Source organism: Mus musculus, chromosome 6 (assembly GCF_000001635.26).
Source record: "Mus musculus strain C57BL/6J chromosome 6, GRCm38.p6 C57BL/6J".
NCBI classification, from domain to species: domain Eukaryota; kingdom Metazoa; phylum Chordata; class Mammalia; order Rodentia; family Muridae; genus Mus; species Mus musculus.
In genome coordinates, this window is record NC_000072.6 from 148058991 (window position 1) to 148082842 (window position 23852).

Sequence of the window (23852 nt, forward strand, 5' to 3'; positions counted from 1 at the left end):
AAGCCAGCTGCTTTTCCCTCTTCCTTTGCCTCCATCTCTGCCCATTCCCAGCCCTGGGCATCAGTGAGCCCTGTCCCTACATCCTTTGTTACGGTATGTTGCTGGTACTACACTGACCATGACTGTTCAAAGCTGCTTGGCAGACTCCCCAGCCATCTCGCAGGGAAGGGAAAGGAAGCAGTAATATATAAGTGGTCTTGAGAAGAAGACTCAAAAGGGGGAGGATTGGGAGGAGGATGGAAAGGACTCCGGGCTCAGCCAGGGATTTGGAGAGGGGTATAGATGGAGGCTGTTGAATAGGCATGTTTTAGCTGCCTGACAACCAAATGTGATTATTGTGATGAGTGTTAGTGGGCAGGAACTGAGCCCTAATGGTTGATAGGAATATAGCAGAAAAGATTTCAAGTGTGCTTTCCTGAGGTAAAAAGCAATACTCTGCATTTTCTTACAAAGCTGTTGGCAGCTGCTACTCACTCAGGGCTCACATCTGCACCCATGCATCACATTCCAGAGCAGGAAGCATGTCCTGGTTTCTTATTGCTTTCTTGGTACTGGTTTGTGAAAGACAGAAATATTACTACAAGGATGAATTTACCAAGCATTGTCAATTTTCTGTTTGTTTCACTTTGAAAACCATTAGTCGCTAGTTCTCCTAAGTCGCAAGCTTGTGGTTTCATGCTCAAGGTGGCCATAGTCTATCACCCTAGTGGCATGATAGTCAGGGAGGAGTGGGGCTATCAGTGATGGCTGGCTAAATTCACCACTGATGCTCACAAAACATTCACCAAGTATATGTTGCTGTGTCATAAAAACTGTCCAGTTTGCCCTAGAAATTCCTTATCACACAGAGAGAAACCTCTTGCACGCACCCTGACTTGCCAGCAAGAACGACGCTGCAACAGGATCCTTCTGCACACGTTTATTGGGAGAGCTTGATTGCAGAGGCAAAGAGACCCCAAGCCCAGAACTGGTGCTCCTTATATAGGCCTAGGAGAGGCATGTCTCACACCCGGATTGGTTGTGCTTGGGTTATGCTTATCACCTCATTTGCATGCCTGAATCTGATTGGTTAACTTTTCTCTCATCTGATTGGTTAACTTCTCTCTCATCTGATTGGTTAACTTGTCTCTCATCTGATTGGTTAATTTTGGTTAATTCTTAAAACCTCATCTTGGCAAAAAAAAAAAAACTTTACTGCCTATGTATGCGTGGTGGCCAGCAGAAGTCAGCACCACCCTGCAACGGCACATGTGGCTTCCCACATCTCCCCCTTTTTGTTTTAATAAAATGAGGCTGGTCTAGGCCTGTGCAATTATGTCCATCCGCCGTGGCTCCTGTTTTAGGTCGTTCCTCTAATGTCACAGCCTTACCCGTCATATGTCTTAGGTTGGTCTGTGCATGAGGAAAGTTGCCCGCCTCTGGATACCGCAGTGCTGTGTGACAGTAACTGCTAAATGACCTAGGGCGAACTCTACAAAAGAGGCCAGTCGAAAAATGAATTAGTGGGGAAATCATGATCACCCTATTGCGTGCAATGAGGAAACCTCAGCGATGTGCAAGGGCTGATCAATGATCGTTGAGTCTCTCTCATCCCAGTGCAATGGATCCATAAATCCGTGGGGTGCAAGAGCAGAGAACCCAGATGCCGACTAATTCTTGAGCATAGATAACCAAACTTCAGGGGAAGCGCCATTTTCAACAGCCAAAAGTGCCTGAGTTATAATCACCTTGTCACATTTTTGTTGGGTTCTGAATTTGCATACCAACCAGAGCATGAACACTAGTCTACAGCATATGGCAGCACCAAACAAAATCACTTCCACCCATTCCTTAGAGTAAGAAAAAGCAGAGGTAAGCCAAGAGGTAAAATTGCCAACAATGATGGGTTCTATTCGCGTTCCATTAAGGCTTAAAATCTGGCATTAGATGTAAAGAATTGAGGAAACAGCCGAATGCATCAACAGCATGGTTTCAGGAACACAGAGCTCTTCAGTTCTCACTAGCGGGAGCACCCCCAGCCACAGGAACATCCACGTCCTCATAGCTCTGCTTGTTTTGAATTGCTCTGGTCAGCTGTTCTGGGACCCACAGCTGTTGTCGGTGATCCTGTGGAAACACACAAACAGACCCTCTCGCCCACGTCAACACCGTCAACACCATCAACACCGTCAACACTGGTGGGCAATGATTTCCACGCCCTTATGGCAATCTGATTCACCTGCTCAAACACCTGCACTGGATATCCTGTCTGTTGTTGTATAAAGCGACCTTGATCAAGCAGCATATCTCTATCCCATGCTGGATTTCCTGCAGCAGAGTTAGCTGCTGCCTGTTAATTTGCAAATTCAATAAGGAAGGCTTTCCAATCTAAATACTGCCCAGGTGAAAGGCATGCCTTCACCAAGACTGCCCAATCAGATGGCGCCATGCAGTGTCTATTCAAGGCCTCTACTTGAGCCACAGTATAGGAGGCAATTAAGCCGTATGTCCGCATGGACTCAGCCAAATTCCTGATTACTTTGAAATCTAGAGGCTCATGATATCTCTGCCCTGCTTGGACGGTAAAAATAGGACATCCCAGCAAGGAGAATCTAACCTCTCTCCAAACCTCTGGACAGAAGGTCCTTCTATAGGTGGCTGCCGAGGAGGCATAGGGAGGGGGTGCAGAAGCTAATTCGCCTTCCTCCTCTGCCTCGGCTCTTTTATTTTGTTCTTTCTGTCCACCTGATAACACTGTGTCTCCCTTCTTTTTCTTTTTAAGCCCTTCTCCTCTTCCGACATACTCTCTTGTTGCTCTGTAAGGATTTTCTGACCTGTCTTGACTGCCTCTACACACAGTTTCAAACAGTAACACAGTCCATATATCAGAACAAACAAGACCAAAACTATCAGACGTACCCACAAAGGGTCAATGGGAGAAAAAAGCATAACTCATGAACCTTAACTTGTCCCAAAGCCAGGAACCTTATCATCTCAATCCTTTCTTTCCTTCTCTTCTCTCTTTCCCTTCTCTCCTTCCTTTCTTTCCTTTCCTTTCTTTCTTTCCTTTCCTTTCTTTCCCTTCCTTTCCTTTCCTTTCCCTTTTCCTTTCCTTCACTATTTCCTTTTCTTTATCACTGATTCCTTTTATTTTTCCTCACTTTCCTTTTCCTTTTTCTTAAAAAATATATCCCCCTTTAACGCGGGGATCAATTTGGGAGACTTACCAGTACCACCGTTCCCCAGCTGAAGAGTTCTGAATCCACACCAGATCCTTCTCAGCAGTCTGTTTTACGGGAACACTTTATTACCACCGTTCCCCAGCTGAAGAGTTCTGAATCCTCCCTGTAGCAGGGGGGTCTTCGCTTGTGCCTGAAGATGTTTCTTTTCCCGGGTTTCAGCACCACTTCTTGCGCGCGCACCCTGACTCGACAGCAAGAACGATGCTGCAATAGGATCCTTCTGCACACGTTTATTGGGAGAGCTTGATTGCAGAGGCGAAGAGACCCATGAAGTTTTAAGTAGAATTATCGGGCAGACATTACTATTAGAATATAACCATTACAGAAGCACAACTTCACATAAGAGAGATATCCCCAACTCAAAAAAATCTACCTTGAGAGATCTAGTATGAAAGATATATCAGTTATTATGACACTCCAAATGTATTTGGATGCCATAGGCATATTTAGCTTTAAAGTAGATTCCTGTTTCTATGAAAACTTATTCTATGTTCAGTTCTAATAACCCAACTTCTCACAAATAGAGCTATGGGTTCATATTTACAACTAAAAGTTTTGAAAATAATCACACACTTGTAGATAAAAATGAAGAGCTTGGAACTTGACAAGCCCCTACTTGTAGGTTGTCAGAGTTTTGCTGCTGTAATGTGATGGTCAAGAGAAGCAAGGGAAGAAGGAAGGGAGGGAGGGAGGGAGGAATGAAGGAAGGAAGGAAGGAAGGAAGGAAGGAAGGAAAGAAGGAAAGAAGGAAAGAAGGAAAGAAGGAAAGAAGGAAAAAAGGAAAGAAGGAAAGAAGGAAAGAAGGCAGGCATCTGATCCTAGCACTAGGGACCAGAGGCAAGAGAATCTCTGTGAGTTGGAAGCCAGCCTGCTTCAAAACATAGTTCCAGGACAGCCAGGACTATGTAAAGAGACCCTGTCTTAAAAAAAAAAGCAATTATCAAATATACCCTAAATACAAGAGAATCGGGAAGCAAATGAACACTTGGCTGAAGCTTTCTCATTACTGACAGCCACCAGAAGACTCCAGTATCTTTCAGTAGACTTGAGAAAACAGGTCGATTATCTCCATAGTCAAGAGCAGAGAGCAATAAAGTGATTCTACACTGTGTCAAGTTGGCATTCGTCACAGACCTTGTCCTTGTCCTTGTCCTCAGCAAGTCACTAAATCTCTTTATTCCTGTTTGATCTCACAGGGCTCTTGTGAGAAAAGACTAAGCTGTGTATGTGAAATACATTATGGTTTGCTAATGTAAAAGTTGCTGGTGTGAGTAGGAAGTGTTACTGTTATGTTTTATAAAAAAGAGAGCCAGGATATGTTTTGTCGAGCCAGGTATGATGAGGTGGGAGGGGTGCCTCAGCAGGCCCAAGCTGAGGCATTCCTTCCCCCTGAGCTACCAGCCATATGATCAGTATAATATAGAATAGAGTTTATTTAGGGCATGGGGAGGAGAGTTGAGAAGGGAGTAGAGACAGAGAAAAAGAGAGACAGAGACACAGACACACACAGAGAGACAGAGACAGAGAGAGACAGAGACAGAGAGAGACAGAGACAGAGAGAGATAGAGGAGAGGCCGGCCAGGAACATGGAGGGAGGAGGATGGGAGACAGGGAGAAAGGAGTCAGGGAGAGAAGAAAATTGGAGAGAAAAAAGGGACAGAGAGAGTAAGAGAGCATGGAGGGGCCAAACACCCCCTTTTATAGCTAGCCAGGCCTACATTGCTGTCGCCAGGTAACTGTTAGGCAGAGCCTAAAAAAAAAAAAAATACTAGCAGTTACTGAATACAGGTGAAGGCTGTGTTGTGTCTCTGTGTGTGTGCTGTATGCATAGACAGTAGCCACAATTTTACACAGAACTATGCTTCATAATCCTCTCCATTGTTAACTGTATTTTATACTCCTTGGAGGGCTTTTATATGCATCCCAGAATATGGGTCAGGAGGAATCTTCTTTGACCATGTCATCAACACAGGCTTTCTCATCCAAAGGAATTCCATTCATGGTCAGCTGTGCCCCCAGACCATTCCGTGGTGTTTAATATTTTTTTTAGCTCCATTCCATTCCCACTTTTAAAAGTATCCTTGACAGCAAGTCACATGTGGACAAGCACAGAGTTCCCCAGAGCTGCAACCTTGCATCTCTGTCCATTTTTATTTTGAGCACCAAAGGTTTCCATTTTTGGAAATCTGCAGGAGAGGCCAACTCTCATCTTAACACCATTCTGCACAGTGTTACATAGGATTTCTATATCTGAGTGTCACACTTGTGTAAGAACATTGTTTCCAGAGGCTTCTTCCTCCCTCTGTTCTAGGTCAGTAACACCGTTGTTCATTTGATTCCCCAGTAGACACAGGTAGCCACATAGAGAAACATACCTTTCTTGGTATGGGTAACTTCCTGTTGATCTTACCCCCTCCTCTGTGTAGCCTACATTTGTGAATCATTCCTTCATGCTCATCCTACACTTTTTCCATATTTTCTCTCTGAATTTTGATCTTTGAAAAATGATTTATTGATTTGCATGTGAGTATGCCTGAGTTTACATGCCACACTAAGTGCAGGTATCCTCAGAAGCCAGGTGAGGATGTTGGATCCCCTGGAGTTGGAGGTAGAGATAGGAGTGAGCTTCCTGATCCTCTGCTAAAGTATCATGACGCCGCCAAGCCATCCTGCAGTCCCTGAACTTGGCTCTTGCCAGCCATCTGTGTTCTCTGCTACAACTTCATATAAGCATTGGGTGTTGCTTGACAGAACAGGTAAATACTCATAGGAGACAGGAGAAATGAAAATGCATCTTGGTCCTCAGAGAAACCAGAAGCTACGGTAGATCCTTCGCTGTTTTCTGGTGGTTCACACCTTATTTTGAGCAGTCATTACAAACATTTACCTATCTTCAAGCTCCTTTCCTTTTGTGCTTGGCTTTACAGGCAATGCAGGACTTTCACTCCACAGAGGCAGATCTGTGGCAGGTTCTGTTCAGCCCCCCACCAACCTTAAATTTTTTTCCTTCAGAGAAGATGACTCACCTCCTCCTGCCCAAGATTGATACTTCTGTCTTTCTTTAAGGTTATGTGTATGTGCACATGTTCATGTGTGTTGGTGTGGGTGATAAAGTGGTGTGTGTGTGTGTGTGTGTGAGAGAGGGGGGGGGAGACAAAGACAGAGACAAAGAGAGAATATGCTAGGCTCCATCCAGCAAGCCCTAAGGATCTAGCTGGCTCCAATTTCCCAGCATAGGAATTAAAGGCATGCACCACCATGCTCAGATTCCTCCTCTGTGTTCTAGAAATCAAATCAGATCTTCTTATAAGGCAGTGACTGAGATCTCTCTCCATCACACCTCTCCCCAGCCCATGTCTCCCCAGCTCTTGTGTCACCAGCCTATGTCTCCCCAGCCCATGCTTCCCCAGTCCACCTCTCCCCGGCCCACCCACTCCATGTCTCCCCAGCTCATGTGTCCCCAACCCATTACTCCCCGGCCCACCACTCCCCAGCCCATGTCTCCCCAGCCCACGTTTTCCTGGTCCACCTCTCCCCAGTCCATGTCTCCCTAGCCCATATGTCCCCAGCCCTTCACTCCCCAGCCCACTTCTCTTCGGCCCACCTCTCCCCAGTCCATGTCTCCCAGCCCACCTTTCCTATAATTTTATTCCGTCTGAGCTTCAGCAGAACTTCAGCTACTTACTCTTCCCACTTCTATTCTGTCTATTAATCTCAGACAATGTATAAACTCGTGCAACATTTTACTAAATGACTTTCCACACACCTTTGTTTTATATCTTATTCTCCTATTATTCACCACACCCCACTTTTCCTCCTGCAGCTGAATTCTCCCAGAGGTGATTGACCCTGACTGTTTTTGATTAAGTCATCTGTTCACAGATTTGTCAAATAAATTCTACATTCAAAACACAGTTTATGAATTATTCCAACACTTAACATGCTGATTTACTTAGAGACTTTCTTCTATGTTAGCAAGTGTTGATTTACTCAATAGGGACATTTACTGTAGGCAAGTAAGTCTACCTGAGGTGTGAATATATCCAGTGACAGGAGCTTCACATAGGGACAAGGACTGCCAGGATAGTGTGGGGAAGTCGGTGACTACGAGTTCTTGAAGAGATGGAGGATCACAAAGTCAGAATCCACAAGCAGTTCTTTATGCAGGATTCTGGAAAGTACCAGAAGTTGGAATCCTGATAAGGGGTCAGGAAAGAGCAAACACAGATGTTGGGGAACTTCTTTCTCTGATCCTGGCTCATGGCCAAGCTCATTAGGAGTTGGTGAACTTTGGTTCAGCTCCGTGAGAGGAAAGGAAAGTGTGCGTTAAGATGAGTCCTGGATTGGCAGAGAAAAAGTATTGTGATTGACAATCCTGTGAGGTTACAGTTGAGAACTTTGTCTATTGGCAAGTGATCCTAGTGGTATCCTGGTCACCCGTTTCTGGACATGAAGAACGGGGTACTGTATTGATGTTCATGTGGTCATCAGAGGCTCCGACTCTCATCCAGAGAGCGTCTTAAAATCTCAGAAGCTCATTTCAGGACAAAATAGTAAGTCTTCCAGATTAAAAACAATAGTAATTTCATGTTCATCTCACTAGGGTGAAATTCTAGGGTGAAAAATTTTTTTAATGAAACAAAATCCCCAAATCTAAAATCTAGCAACTGAAACGTTTAAATCGTGGACATTTCAAATCAAACTTCGTAATGCCTTGCAAGCTACAAAACTATGAGACACAGGAGGTAGCTGGTTTTTTAAACTTTTCTAGAGTTCATGTATGTGAGTGCTTTGCCTGCACATGTGTATGTGTTCTACATGCATGAAAGACTCAAGGAAGTGACAAAGGATATGGGATCCTCTGGAACTGGAGTTACAGGCAGTTGTGAGCTGCCGTGTGGGAGCTAGGAACTAAACCTGGAATCTCTGGAAGTATAGCCAGTCCTCCTGACTGCCATGCTTCCCTCCAGCCCTGAGATAATTCTTTAATATCTTCATGTGTAAAAGTCCCTTGCTTGCTGTTTCTCCATGTGATGGTTTGCAAACTTGTTTTAAAGGAAGTCGATTTCTACTGTATAAAAGGTGTTGTGCTTTTGTGATAACAATACAGATTATTGTTAAAGAAGGAAGTCCAGGGCTGGGGAGGTGGGAAGGAGGCAGTGAGTAAACTGGTTGCCACACCATAATGAAGACCAGACCCCTTAAAATATGGGCACAGCAGTGCACACTTGTAACCATAGTATTGGGGAGGTGGAACCAGATAGATTGCTACAGCTTTCTTGATCAACCACTGTAGCTGAATCAGTAAACTTCAAGTTCAGTAAGAAGTCCTGTCTCAAAAAACAAGGTAGAGAGAAACTGAGTTGACCTCTGACCTCTACATACTTATGTGAATACATGTGCATGCACACACACACACGCATGCATGCCAAATACACACCCACAAAATAAGATTGTTATATAATGAGGATTCTTTTGTTTTTCTTAGTTAATTTTCTAACTGTTACATGTTTCTTAGAACCACCAGTCTGACATTAAGCTCTTGAAGTTCAGGAATCAAAATTCCAGCTAAGTTTAACCAAAAGCAGTGAAAACACATCACTTACCAGAAGAAAAGACAATATTGTGAACAATTTTGTGTTGTTCCCCTCGTGTTTTCAACCTGGAAAAGAGAAAGCTCTTTAAGGGGGGAAATAACTCATTTTCATGTAGAGAAATAAAGTAAATATGATCTGCTAAGGACCAGACTAGAAGACTCTGAAGTATAAACTGTAACCCACCATGCTGTCATGGAGGCTGTAATCCATGCAGTGAACACACTCCACATGCCACAGACACGCTGAATAACTCCATGAGAAACTGCTTGCCACACAAGCATGAGTTCCCTGAGATTGTTCATCTGCCAAGTAACCATACAGGCTGTCTGTATCCTACCTTCACAGCTCTGTGCTCATTTGGGCTTTTTTTGTTTTTGTTTTTGGGTTGTTTTTGTTTTTGTTTTTTGGTTTTTTCGAGTCATTTGGGCTTTTACCCAAGGGATATGATTGAAAGATGGTGGAGAAAGGGGATGAGGGGAGGGAGAGAGGAAAAGCTCCATTTTACATAAATCATATTAGTTTGTTTTTTTTAATAAGTAATAGGTTTGGCTATAGAAGAGTCAAAAACTATTGGGCATTATTATGTTATCCGCATTATTATTTTCCCCAGTTCTGGGGCTTGAACCCAGAGGCTGTGCAAGCATGGCAGGTGTTCTGCACTGAGTGCCTCCAATCTTCAGTTGAATTCTTGAACAAACTACCAGAGATCCCATTTAGCCATGATAAACTCTTACCCTTCATCAGCTGGGTTGTACAAGATTGACAGGTAGTCGTGGTTCTCACAAAATGAAGCAGCAATCCATTTTTTTCTTTAGGACCAGAGACCTGAAGGTAGTGAGCTGACTTTACTCACCCAGGCCAAGAGCCTGGGGGACTCTGTGAATGATGCAACAGTGAATGGCGCCAAAGCATATGGACACGGAATCAGAGGCCTTTGGTCTGAGCCGGACATTTAGGTCCTTGGCCCAAATCTCACTGTTTCAACTGTATCGAATCTGGGTGAGGGAGGCAGGATGAGGCCTGCTGCAGAGAAACCCAATAATCTACAGAGCAAATGAGCCATCTGGCTGTAGCCATGGCCTTCCCAAGCACTTTCTTAACTGTCCTGTCTTACTCTGTCTTTGCTAGAAACAACTATTGCACAAACGGCTCCTGTGGGCAAATGAGGACAGAGGGAGGATGTCACTGGGAACTCTGCCTAGGCTCTGCTCACCCCTGATCCAGTTGCATGTTTTTAGACTGAAAGCTGGGATGTAGTCACATCATCAGTTTCCTAGCAGCCAGCGTAGGAAGCCAGTGTAGGAACAGCTGTCCTAGAGTTCTCTCCTATACACACACACACACACACACACACACTTCGCAAGGCACAAACATGGCTTCTGGGTGGGAGACAAGAGTACATCTGTGATACCTAGCTATAGTATCACTAGTTCACACATGTGTAGGCCCAGCTCCACAGGGCATTCATTGCTGTCCTCATAGAGTAGATGTACCATGTGTAGTCATCAGCTTTAAACTGCACACCAATTGCTGCAAGTCTGAAACCTTAACTATTTGTTCTCTCCAGAAGATAGACAGATCTCAACTGTGAGCAAAAGCCACGCACTAAGGGAAGGAGAAGGAAGCCAGGCTTGGCTGTGAGCATCTGCTGTCCCACACACTCACTGCCCTAGGAGCCCCTTAAAGCTCCTGCAATTCACGCTGAAGGTCTAACCAGACTTCCTAACTTTCTAATAGTGAATTCAGGCCTCACGAGGACTTCTAGAGACAGTTGCTTGGTCTAAGGAACCACTCCTTTCTTCAATCCCCAAGATGTTCCTAGATTTACATGAATATTTAATGAAAGGATCCATTTATCTGACAGTCCATTAATATTCACAAAATAGCCAGGGCTGTAATCCATCCATCCATCCATCCACTCAATTTATAGTCATGAAATACAAAGAGTTGCAAACATTAGAATTTCCTGAAAAAAGCATATGGGTTTTCTCACTTACTAATCTCATGTATAGGAAGAGGATTACACCACCATCACACTTGTGGTGTGAGAGAGGGAAGAAAGTAGTTGTTCTAATGTTCCAGACATTATATGTTTGTGTCTATGTGTATATATGCATATGTGAATGTGTGAATGTATGTATATTTGTATGTATGTGTGTCTATGTGGGTATATGTGTAAATGTGTGCATGTGCTGTGTGCATTGTATGTGTGTGTGCATGTGTGTGTTGTATAATATATATATATATATATATATACACACACACACACACACATATATGCATGGGTGGGTTAGTGGGTGTGTAGATATGAGCATATATGTGTTGAGGTACGTATATGTGTGGATTAATATGTAAATGTGTGTACATATGTATGTATGTTTGTGTGTACATGCATGTGTATGTATGTGGGTGTATATGTGTGAGTGTGTATATATGTATATGTGCATATGTATGAATGTATATATATGTGTCTACATTTAGATGGATAGTAAATATGTATATGTGTGTATCGATTGTCTACATATGTGTGTATATGAATTTTGTATGTGAGTATGTATGTGGAATGTGTATATATGTGTGTATGGGTGTATATGAGTATGCGTGTGGGTGTAGGTGTATATATATTTATGTGGAAAGATGAGTATGTATATGTATGTATGTGTATATGTGTGTATTGGAGGATGTGTATGTTGTGGGATGTGTATGTATGTATGTATGTATATGGAAGGTATAGATGTGAATGTGTAAATGTGTGTGTGTATATATATATATGGAGAGGTGAATATGTATGTGAATATTGTATGGATATGTATGTATGTGGATATGTATGTAGTATTTATATATGTATATGTGTATACATATATGTATATGTGAATGGTGAATGGTATATATGTGTATATATATGTGTGAATTTGTAATTGTGTATGTGTGTATGTGTGAATGTGTGTATGTGTGTATATGTGAATGTGTGTATGTGTGTGTATGTAGGTATGTGTACATATATGTATGTCCCATATAAAGCTGTGTCTGTTTCATAGTTATTCCCTTTAATCTCCATCAATTACTAATCATCTATAAAATATTGAACCACATTTTTACTTAGCATTTATTTTGCTTGTAATTTTTTAAATACATAACTCTTAGAAAACAGACACGTTTTGAAGTTTGGTTGAAATTAAATTTTATACAATTAAGAACATCATGTTGGCCAGTCCTGTAACCCTAGCACTCAGGGGACTGAGGCCAGACAACTCTATGAGTTTCAGGTCAAACCTATGGTACAGAGTGAGTCCCTGTTTCAAAACTGAAATTGATATGAGATATACCCATAGTATTTTTAAGTATTACGTATTTTCATATTTTCCATGAGCTGAAATTGGAGATTTCCCCCAGAATCCTGTCTTGTCAACAATACCTATGTTTATCTTATTACTATTCCTGTATTAAGCACTAAAGGCATTGTGCTTTTGCTTTGAATGGCTAACTTAAATCCAGGTGAATGTTAACTCTATACCAGGTCAATGTTTCAGAGGAAACTTTATAGAGGAGTATGTCCTAACATGAACTAGTACAGAGATTGAAAAGTGAGGATGGTGGCTGATGCCACTGTAAATGCCCTGGGCTAACTGTACACCCTAGGGTGATGTTCTATGGCATAAGAATTGAACTGTATTTTATATATATATTCAGCACAGAGGTCCAATCCTCCTCTGCAAAGAACCTTACATAACTCCACCAGGATAATTACCTATCCAGGGCACAGAAATCAATTTGAATCTGTAGTCCAGAGGGAGATCAGGTCAAGCTTAGAATAAGGATGCTGTGGACAAATTAATCTGTTTCTACCTCCTTGCACTCTGCTTGGAGCCTGGGAGCTGTACTTCTGGACCTGTTTTCACACTGCCTGAAATTATCCACACAGGCCAAAGACCTGTGAAGGTCTGATTTGCCATCTGTGGAGAGGAAGACATTTAACCTTGAGGGACATTTTGTCATCTTCCTCTGACCCTCAAAGTTTATGATGTACAGTTAAAACTCTTCCATCCTTTAACATCCCTTTCCTCTGGTTAAATTCTCAGTGAGATGGCAAATGAGGAGTTTGAGCCCAGCCAGTGCCCTACAGACACTCTTCCTCTGCCCTCTTTCTCCCAGCCTCCGAAGCTCATCCCAAGGCGTTTCTCTCTTCTTAAGTGATTCTCAGCTATCCTTATCTTTAGGTTTCTTCCCGTTTGCAATATTCCCGTTTTCTTCCTCATTGAGAAGGCCTCTATGACACATATAGCCTTGTGATATACTATCACTTAATAGAACCTCTTTCCACTTCCTTTTTTTTTCGACACACATAATAATTCCATCAGACGGAACGGGGGTAATGAGAACACATTTATCTCATTTGTCCTTTGTCGAGTGTGAGTCAGAACATTCCTCATGGGCCATATTCTGTGTTAAGGGCCCATTTGAATTCTAAATCTGTGGCTGTAACAGCTGGGTCTGATGCATTTGAAATGTGGATTTTCCTGAGACACTGAGGCCATCACACACGGCAGCGGCTGTCTGAATGTCACAGTCCTTACGAGATCTTTCTCGTGCTCACCCATGTCCTTTTCTCATGGCCCCTTTCTGAGAGATGATCAGTCAGGACACAGGAGAACAAGCAACATACAGTGCTGAAGAACAGGAGACACTAGTGTGGGCATCAGATGACCAAAGAAACTCAAGGTCAAACTCCCCTACAGCCTCAGCTTTCCCTTAGCTAAAATATCTGCTTTCTGTAGTTTTCAGTTTCTAACTATATGATGTCATATAGTAATCTCTTACCCCAGTAAGATATAATTTCTCGCCCTTATAAATTTCTTTTGTATTGCAAGAGTGTTCTATGGATGGATCTCAAATGAATGGCATATTCATGTCATTGCTGACATTAAATAACATATTTACTGCCCTCCACATTTCCCTCCCTTCTTGTTGTTCCCCTCTTCTTCTCCCCCAAATAATCTCCTCTTTCATGTCACTTGTATTCCATTATCCTGCCTTCCTTGCATAATCCCCTTTCTATGTTCAGGGTTTTGGGGGGCTGTGGGGGGTGTCTGTGTAACATATACAACTTGGGTAATCAAAATTAAGTAATATATATATAGTTTTCTTCTGTGAGTAAAACATGCAGTACTTGTCTGCCCAAGTCTGGCTATTTTATCCAACACAGTTATTCCCAGCTCCATCCATCTTCCTGCTAATGTTTTGACTTGGTTCCTCTTTTTTTTTTTTTTAAAGAACCTATTTATTTATTTTATGTATACGATACACCATTGAGTACCAGAAAGGGACATTGAATCCCATTACAGATGGTTGTGAGCCACCATGTGGTTGCTGGGAACTGAACTCAGAACCTCTGGAAGAGCAGTCAGTGCTCCTAACCGCTGAGCAGCTCGCTGCTCCAGCCCAGCTTGGTTCCTCGTTACACCTGAGTAAATCCCAGTGCTCACATGGAGCTCATTTTCTTTATCCATCCACACACTGATAGACTTCTAGGCTGTTCCACATTTTGTCTGTTAAATAAAAATGTATTTAAATAATAAATTTTGTTTTACCCCATATAGAAAAGTGGTAATTTCAACATGCATTTGATATAAACTTATTAGTGAGATAATTTGTGGGGTTTTTCCCCAATGTTGATATTTTAAAATCTGGTGTGCATTTACACTTGACAACACATTTCATTTCATCGTGACAGTCCATGTGCCCATACTGCAGTTCTACGAGAGCCTCACCTCTCGGTGACAGACCCCAGCTGGCCCTGAGGGTTATTCCTGTCACCACCACAGAAAGAAAAGACTGACTGCTTTGCAGAAGGCCAGAGCTGTGTTTGTTAGCGCTTTGTCTCTCCTGGTCATCAGGGAGCTTACAAATTGACTTCTGTATGAGTCAGTTCAGTGTGTTCTTTTTTAGAGATGAAGCTTAATTGGCCATTTTGTAATTTCCAGCCTGACTCAAAAAAATATGCAATCGCATCTCCATTTGCCATAATCACTTTCCCCACTCGGATGGGTGGGTGTGGACCCAGCTTCATGCTGAGTGGGTGTGGACCCAGCTTGTAGCTTTCTTCTCAGAGCAGCCTTGTCCTGTCTAAAGCTGCCTTCCTTTGGACCAGCAGGTGCTCCAAAGGTAATCTTACCACTTATCTGAAAATAAGGTTTTTTCTTAATGTGTCTATAAAGATGCTAATCCTGTGTATGTATATGTAGATGCATGTGTGGGGTGTGCACTTGGAAGAGCACTCATATGGAGGTCAGAGGTTGGTACTGAGTGTTTTCCATACTCAGTCTCTATTTACTGAGCCAGGATCCCTGGCTGAACTCAGAGCCTGGGGATCTGGTCAACCTAGCTAGCCATTTTGCCCCAGGAGCACTTTCCCTCTGGCTGCTGGTTGCTAGGATTACAGGTCAGCCATCAGACCCAAACTGTTTGTATCAGAATTCTTAGGATCTAAACTCAGGTCCTCATACTTGCAGGGTGAGTGCTCTACCCACTGAGCCATCACCCCAGGCTCCTGTAAAAACTACAGGAAACAATGTGTTCTCAGTCTAGCTGGACTTTGGTAGTTTATATCCTGGAAGAGGATACAAGACTCTCTTTCCTCCTGGGTGTCCTGCAGCTGCTGTTTTTCTCAATGCTGTCAACAGCACCCCTGTCTACTCTGTGTGTTTTCTAGTGAATTTACTGTGGAGATCCACTTTGCAAATGTTGTAGGCTTTGGCAAGTCAGTGGTTCTCTCACAGATGCTGGCCTCTGCCTGTCACTATTCCATGACAGAAGCTAAGATATGTAAATTAATGTGTCTGGCTGTGCTCTGCCCAAACTCAGCAGCAGGCTGTGGCTGGGATCCTGCCCCTAGGCTCAATCTGCTGGGCTTTGTTCTGCATATTTCAGACTCATTTCACTTAGCTTGATGGTAGATCCTGCACTGTCCTTCTGGCTGTGTTGTTTTATACTTTTGAATATAAACAAGATAAACCCAGAGGTTCCTCATTCTGGCCTAGTGATGAAGTACAATGCCTCTTCTGTTCTACTGATGGTATCACACAAACTGTTTATATTTCCATATTTTTTTCTGTTTTTTTATATTGTTTATTAGGTATTTTCTTCTTTTACATTTTCAATGCGATCCCAAAAGTCCCCCATACCCTCCTCCCCCCCACTCCCCTACCCACCCACTCCTACTTTTGGCCCTGTCGTTCTCCTGTACTGGGGCATATAAAGTTTGCATGTCCAATGGGCCTCTCTTTCCAGTGATGGCCAACTAGGCCATCTTGTGATACATATGCAACTAGAGACAAGAGCTCCGGGGTACTGCTTAGTTCATAATGTTGTTCCACCTATAGGGTTGAAGATCCCTTTAGCTCCTTGGGTACTTTCTCTAGCTCCTCCATTGGGGACCTTGTGATCCATCGAATAACTGACTGTGAGCATCCACTTCTGTGTTTGCTAGGCCCCAGCATAGTCTCACAAGAGATAGCTATATCAGGGTCCTTTCAGCAAAATCTTGCTAGTGTATGCAATGGTGTCAGCATTTGGAGGCTGATTATGGGATGGATCCCTGGATATGGCAGTCTCTAGATGGTCCATTCTTTTGTCTCAACTCCAAACTTTGTCTCTGTAACGCCTTCCATGGGTGTTTTGTTCCCAATTCTAAGAAGGGGCAAAGTGTCCACACTTTGGTCTTTGTTCTTCTTGAGTTTCATGTGTTTTACAAATTGTAACTTATATCTTGGGTATTCTAAGTTTCTGGGCTAATATCCATTTATCAGTGAGTACATATCATTTAAGTTCTTTTGTGATTGGGTTACCTCACTCAGGATAATGTCCTCAAGGTCCAACAATTTGCCTAGGAATTTCTTAAATTCACTGTTTTTAATAGCTGAGTATTACTCCATTGTGTAAATGTACCACATTTTTTGTATCCATTCCTCTGTTGAGGGGCATCTGGGTTCTTTCCAGCTTCTGGCTATTGTAAATAAGGCTGCTATGAACATAGTGGAGCATGTGTCTTTCTTACTAGTTAGAACATCTTCTGGATATATGCCCAGGAGAGATATTGCGGGATCCTCCGGTAGTACTATGTCCAATTTTCTGAGGAACCGCCAGACTGATTTCCAGAGTGGTTGTACAAGCTTGCAATCCCACCAACAATGTAGGAGTGTTCCTCTTTCTCCACATCCTCGCCAGCATCTGCTGTCACCTGAATTTTTGATCTTAGCCATTCTGACTGGTGTGAGATGGAATCTCAGGGTTGTTTTGATTTGCATTTGTCTGATTATTAAAGATCATGAACATTTTTTCAGATGCTTCTCAACCATTCGGTATTCCTCAGGTGAGAATTATTTGTTTAGCTCTGAGCCCCATTTTTTAATGGGGTTATTTGATTTTCTGGAGTCTACCTTCTTGAGTTCTTTATATATATTGGATATTAGTCCCCTATCCGCTTTGGGATAGGTAAATATCCTTTCCCAATCTGTTGGTGGCCTTTTTGTCTTATTGACGGTGTCTTTTGCCTTGCAGAAGCTTTGCAATTTTATGAAGTCCCATTTATCGATTCTCTATCTTACAGCACAAGCCATTGCTGTTCTATTCAGGAATTTTTCCCCTGTACCCATATCTTCGAGGCTTTTCCCTACTTTCTCCTCTATAATTTTTATTGTCTCTGGTTTTATGTGGAGTTCCTTAATCCACTTAGATTTGACCTTAGTACAAGAAGATAGGAATGGATCAATTCTCATTTTTCTACATGATAACTGCCAGTTGTGCCAGCACCACTTGTTGAAAATGCTGTCTTGTTTCCACTGGATGGTTTTAGCTCCCTTGTCAAAGATCAAGTGACCATAGGTGTGTGGGTTCATTTCTGGGTCTTCAATTCTGTTCCATTGGTCTACTTGTCTGTCACTATACCAATACCATGCAGTTTTTATCACAATTGCTCTGTAGTACAGCTTTAGGTCCGGCATGGTGATTCCACCAAAGGTTCTTTTATCCTTGAGAAGAGTTTTTGCTATCCTAAGTTTTTTTGTTATTCCAGATGAATCTGCCGATTGCCCTTTCTAATTCGTTGAAGAACTGAGTTGGAATTTTGATGGGGATTGCATTGAATCTGTAGATTGCTTTTGGCAAGATAGCCATTCTTACTATATTGATCCTGCCAATCCATGAGCATGATCTTTCCATCTTCTGAGATCTTCTTTAATTTCTTTCTTCAGAGACTTGAAGTTCTTTTCATACAGATCTTTCACTTCCTTAGTTAGAGTCACACCAAGGTATTTTATATTATTTGTGACTATTGAGAAGGGTGTTGTTTCCCTAATTTCTTTCTCAGCCTGTTTATCCTTTGTGTACAGAAAGGCCATTGACTTGTTTGAGTTAATTTTATAGCCAGCTACTTGATTGAAGCTGTTTATCAGGCTTAGGAGTTCTCTGGTGGAATTTTTAGGGTCACTTATATATACTATCATATCATCTGCAAAAAGTGATATTTTGACTTCTTCCTTTCCAATTTGTATCCCCTTGATCTCCTTTTGTTGTCTAATTGCTCTGGCTAGGACTTCAAGTACAATGTTGAATAGGTAGGGCGAGAGTGGACAGCCTTGTCTAGTCCCTGATTTTAGTGGGATTGCTTCCAGCTTCTCACCATTTACTTTGATGTTGGCTACTGGTTTGCTGTAGATTGCTTTTATCATGGTTAGGTATGGGTCTTGAATTCCTGATCTTCAAGACTTTTATCAGGAATGGGTGTTGGATTTTGTCAAATGCTTTCTTCACGCCTAAGGAGATGATCATGTGGTTTTTGTCTTTGAGTTTGTTTATATAATGGATTACGTTGATGGATTTCCATATATTGAACCATCCCTGCATCCCTGGAATAAAACCTACTTGGTCAGGATGGATGATTGTTTTAATGTGTCTTGGAATCAGTTAGCGATAATTTTATTGAGTATTTTTGCATCGATAGTCATAAGGGAAATTTGTCTGAAGTTCTCTATCTTTGTTGGATTATTCTGTGGTTTAGGTATCAGAGTAATTGTGGCTTCATAGAATGAGTTGGGTAGAGTACCATCTACTTCTATTTTGTGGAATAGTTGTGCAGAACTGGAATCAGATCTTCTTTGAAGGTCTGATAGAACTCTGCACTAAACCCATCTGGTCCTGGGCTTTTTTTTTGGTTGGGAGTCTATTAATGACTGTTTCTATTTCTTTAGGGGATATAGGACTGTTTAGATCATTAACTTGATCCTGATTTAACTTTGGTACCTGGTATCTGTCTACAAATTTGTCCATTTCATCCAGGTTTTGCAGTTTTGTTGAGTATAGCCTTTTGTAGAAGGATTTGATGGTGTTTGGATTTCTTCAGGATCTGTTTTTATGTCTCTCTTTTCATTTCTGATTTTGTTAATTAGGATGTTGTCCCTGTGACCTCTACTGAATCTGGCTAAGGGTTTATCTATCTTGTTGATTTTCTCAAAGAACCAGCTCCTTGTTTGGTTCTTTGAATAGTTCTTCTTGTTTCCACTGGGTTGATTTCGCCCCTGAGTTTGATTATTTCCTGCCGTCTACTGCTCTTGCTTCCTTTTTTTCTAGAGCTTTTAGGTGTGTTGTCAAGCTGCTAGTGTGTGCTCTCTCTAGTTTCTTTTTGGAGGCACTCAGAGCTATGAGTTTCCCTCTTAGAAATGCTTTCATTGTGTCCCATAAGTTTGGGTATGTTGTGGCTTCATTTTCATTAAACTCTAAAAAGTCTTTAATTTCTTTCTTTATTCCTTCCATGACCAAGGTATCATTGAGAAGAGTGTTGTTCATTTTCCACGTGAATGTTGGCTTTCCATTATTTATGTTGTTATTGAAGATCAGCCTTAGTCCATGGTGATCTGATAGGATGCATGGTACAATTTCAATATTTTTGTATCTGTTGAGGCCTGTTTTGTGACCAATTATATGGTCAATTTTGGAGAAGGTCCCGTGAGGTGCTGAGAAGAAGGTATATCCTTTTGTTTTAGGATAAAATGTTATGTAGATATCTGTTAAGTCCATTTGTTTCATAACTTCTGTTGGTTTCACTGTGTCCCTGTTTAGTTTCTGTTTCCACGATCTGTCAATTGATGAAAGTGGTGTGTTGAAGTCTCCCACTATTATTGTGTGAGGTGCAATGTGTGCTTTGAGCTTTACTAAAGTTTCATTAATGAACGTGACTGCCCTTGCATTTGGAGCATAGATATTCAGAATTGAGAGTTCCTCTTGGAGGATTTTACCTTTGATGAGTATGAAGTGTCCCTCCTTATCTTTTTTGATAACTTTGGGTTGGAAGTGGATTTTATTTGATATTAGAATGGCTACTCCAGCTTGTTTCTTCAGACCATTTGCTTGGAAAATTGTTTTCCAGCCTTTCACTCTGAGGTAGTATCTGTCTTTTTCCCTGAGATGGGTTTCCTGTAAGCAGCAGAATGTTGGGTCCTGTTTATGTAGCCAGTCTGTTAGTGTATGTCTTTTTTGGGGGGAAATTGAGTCCATTGATATTAAGAGATATTAAGGAAAAGTAATTGTTGCTTTGTATTATTTTGTTGTTAGAGTTGGCATTCTGTTCTTGTGGCTGTCTTCTTTTTGGTTTATTGAGAGATTACTTTCTTGCTTTTCTAGGGTGTGGTTTCCGTCCTTGTATTTTTTTTTCTATTATTATCCTTTGAAGGGCTGGATTCGTGGAAAGATAATGTGTGAATTTGGTTTTGTTGCGGAATACTTTGGTTTCGCCACCTATGGTAATTGAGAGTTTGGCCAGATATAGTAGCCTGGGCTGGCATTTGTGTTCTATTAGTGTCTGTATAACATCTGTCCAGGATCTTCTGGCTTTCATAGTCTCTGGTGAAAAGTCTGGTGTAATTCTGATAGGCCTGCCTTTATATGTTACTTGACCTTTTTCCTTACTGCTTTTAATATTCTATCTTTATTTAGTGCATTTGTTGTTCTGATTATTACGTGTCTGGAGGAATTTCTTTTCTGGTCCAGTCTATTTGGAGTTCTATAGGCTTCTTGTATGTTCATGGGCATCTCTTTCTTTAGGTTTGGGAAGTTTTCTTCTATAATTTTGTTGAAGATATTTGCTGGCCATTTATGTTGAAAATCTTCATTCTCATCCACTCCTATTATCCGTAGGTTTGGTCTTCTCATTGTGTCCTGGATTTCCTGGATGTTTTGAGTTAGGATCTTTTTGCATTTGTATTTTCTTTGATTTTTGTGCCGATGTTCTCTATGGAATCTTCTGCACCTGAGATTCTCTCTTCCATCTCTTGTATTCTGTTACTGATGCTCGCAGATATGGTTCCAGATTTCTTTCCTAGGGTTTCTATCTCTAGCGTTGCCTCACTTTGGGTTTTCTTTTTTGTGTCTACTTCCCTTTTTAGGTCTTTGATGGTTTTATTCAATTCCATCACCTGTTTGGTCATGTTTTCCTGCAATTCTTTAAGGGATTTTTGTGCTTCCTCTTTAAGGTCTTCTACCTGTTTAGCAGTGTTCTCCTATATTTCTTTAAGTGAGTTATTAAAGTACTTCTTGATGTCCTCTACCATTATCATGAGATATGCTTTTAAATCCAGGACTATCTTTTCGGGTGTATTGGGGTGCCGAGGACTGGGTGGGGTGGGAGTGCTGGGTTCTGATGATGGCGAGTGGTCTTGGTTTCTGTTAGTAAGATTTTTACGTTTGCCTCTCGCCATCTGGTAATCTCTGGAGTTAGTTGTTATAGTTGTCTCTGGTTAGAGCTTGTTCCTCAGGTGATTATGTTAGCCTCTATCAGCAGACCTGGGAGACTATCTCTTTCCTGAGTTTCAGTGTTCAGAGTACTCTCTGCAGGCAAGCTCTCCTCTTGCAGGGAAGGTGCCCAGATATCTGGTGTTCGAACATGCCTCTTGGCAGAAGTTGTGATTCACTCACCAGAGGTCCTAAGATCCTGTGGAGAGTCCTGTGAGGACCTTGGGGGTGTCCTCAGACTCCGTGCCCAAGGTGCCCCAGTGCTGGCGCGGAACGGGAGAGACTTGTGACCCTGATCAGGCCGGGTTTTCTGCTTCCCTTATTAATGCAGTCTCAGGTCCCACCGAATTGGATTGGAGCAGAAGTTGCATTGCACTCACCAGAGGTCTTAAGATCCCATGGAGGGTCCTGTGGGAACCTTGGGGGTGTCCACAGACTCTGCACCCAAGGTGCCCCAGTGCTGGCTCAGACCGGAAGGGCTACATTTCCATTTTTAAAGCAAAATGTTTTCTGAGTTAACATTGTCATTTTATTGTAGTTGTTATGTCAAGATTTCAGCCTGGTCTGGGTGTATTTGTACACACACACACACACACACATCGCACAAAAGTCAACCATGAATATCATTCCTTAAGAGCCATCCAAAGTCTCTTCCTTGGAACTTGTGTCACTCCAGGTAGGCTGACTGACCACTGAGCTCAGGGATCCTCCTGTTCCCCACTTCTCCAGTGCTGATTATAGGTGTGTGTCAACACAGTTAGCTTTTTATGTGAGGGCTGTGATGGAACTCAGGTCCATACACTTATGTGACAAGGACTTCGCCAACTAAACCATCTCTCCAGCCTGAGCTCCTGACTCTTGGCCCTTAACTTTTTAAGTTTGTCCATTTGCAGAATGGTAAACATGCCTGAATCTTTTAATTAGTAATATTCTTATATCTTTCCAATCTACCAATGAAGACTTCTGCCAAACATTTATTCCACGCACATGTACAGATGCTTCTGGGATTCTGTAAGTTAAAATAGACAGCTACATGGTTGAGAGTAGCTGCAGTTGACCCCATGAAAACTGAGATCATGGTGAAGAACTTCTGAAGGCTCTTCATAGTTAAACAACTCTCTTGAGATGGTCACATGTGTAAGATCGGAGAAGCTGGGACCTATGGTAGGCATGCCTTCTCTGGTGGTAAATTCAACACTGTGAGGCTTCTGTGTAAAGTAACCAAGGTGCAACTGCTATGGGAACTCTGTTGAAACTTGATCTGACATATTCACATGTTTCCATGACAAAGCTTTCAGTCAGTCACATTGAGGTTCCAGGATGTTTGTGAGGGGCTAGGTCTTTCATTTTCAAACCACTAATTTGAACTAAAGATTGTTTGTGACATTTTTTGAAGTCCCTATCACTCCCAGCAACTTCCCGGGACTGGCTTGTCATTGCTTTGCAAAATGAGGCAATGAATTCTTGATTCTTGAGACTACTTCTTTGTAAAGCAAGACTTGTGGATAACCAGAATGTTGGTCAAATATGGCTTGATTGTGGCTTTGGTAAGATTCCTATGGTAAGGGGATAGAGGTGGCCAAATGAGTATCTTAAGGGAGAGACAACTATCGTGGACTCTCACCAGATGCAAAAATGAGAGAACTCTATGTTTTGTTATACCTTTACAAATGAAGTAAATTAAATTGTCCCTTTTACTATGTAAATCTGAATATTCTGAGTATAAAAATAAACCATCAGAGGTTCTTGGGAGTTGGCTCAGTGAGAGGGCTTGCCTAGCATGAGGGAAGTCCTGAATTTAAAACACACTCACACAGAGACACACACACAAGAGAGAGAGAGAGAGAGAGAGAGAGAGAGAGAGAGAGAGAGAGGCTAAGCTAATGACGTTTGAAGTTCCTATAAGATTGTTCATATCCTAAAACCCAAAGGACTCAAGGAGAATTAGGAAAAGTACTTCACATTTATTCAGTACTTGCTGGGTGCCAAGCACAACAGTGTATGCCTTATGTACACTCTTCCAACTAGTTAGGAGTTGTTAGAGTACTCACCAAGCTGATAATTCCAAAGCCTAGGAGTTCCTTAAACACCATCTCCCTGGTTTTGGATTCTAATTGACCTTTGCCATGTGTTTGTCAAATAGCTCTCAACAGATCTCAATCTCATTTGTGAACGAACCAATAACATTGATGGAGCATGGAGGTTTCTACGTTTATTTAAGGGGTGCAACCCATTAACTACTCAACAGTTTTAT

The 23852-nt window shown here is 42.0% G+C and overlaps 1 protein-coding gene and 1 long non-coding RNA gene across 3 annotated transcripts in view; one reads left to right on the top strand and one right to left on the bottom strand.

Annotated features, from left to right (window-relative positions):
* Window positions 1-23852, top strand: part of Far2 (fatty acyl CoA reductase 2) — a 135343-nt gene that overhangs the window by 11575 nt on the left and 99916 nt on the right. The window lies entirely within an intron of this gene.
* Window positions 3444-8885, bottom strand: Far2os1. Its single transcript, XR_003956552.1, has 3 exons — window positions 8828-8885; window positions 7248-7392; window positions 3444-3463 (listed from the first exon to the last, which is right to left on the bottom strand). It is a non-coding gene; the product is annotated as a fatty acyl CoA reductase 2, opposite strand 1 (long non-coding RNA).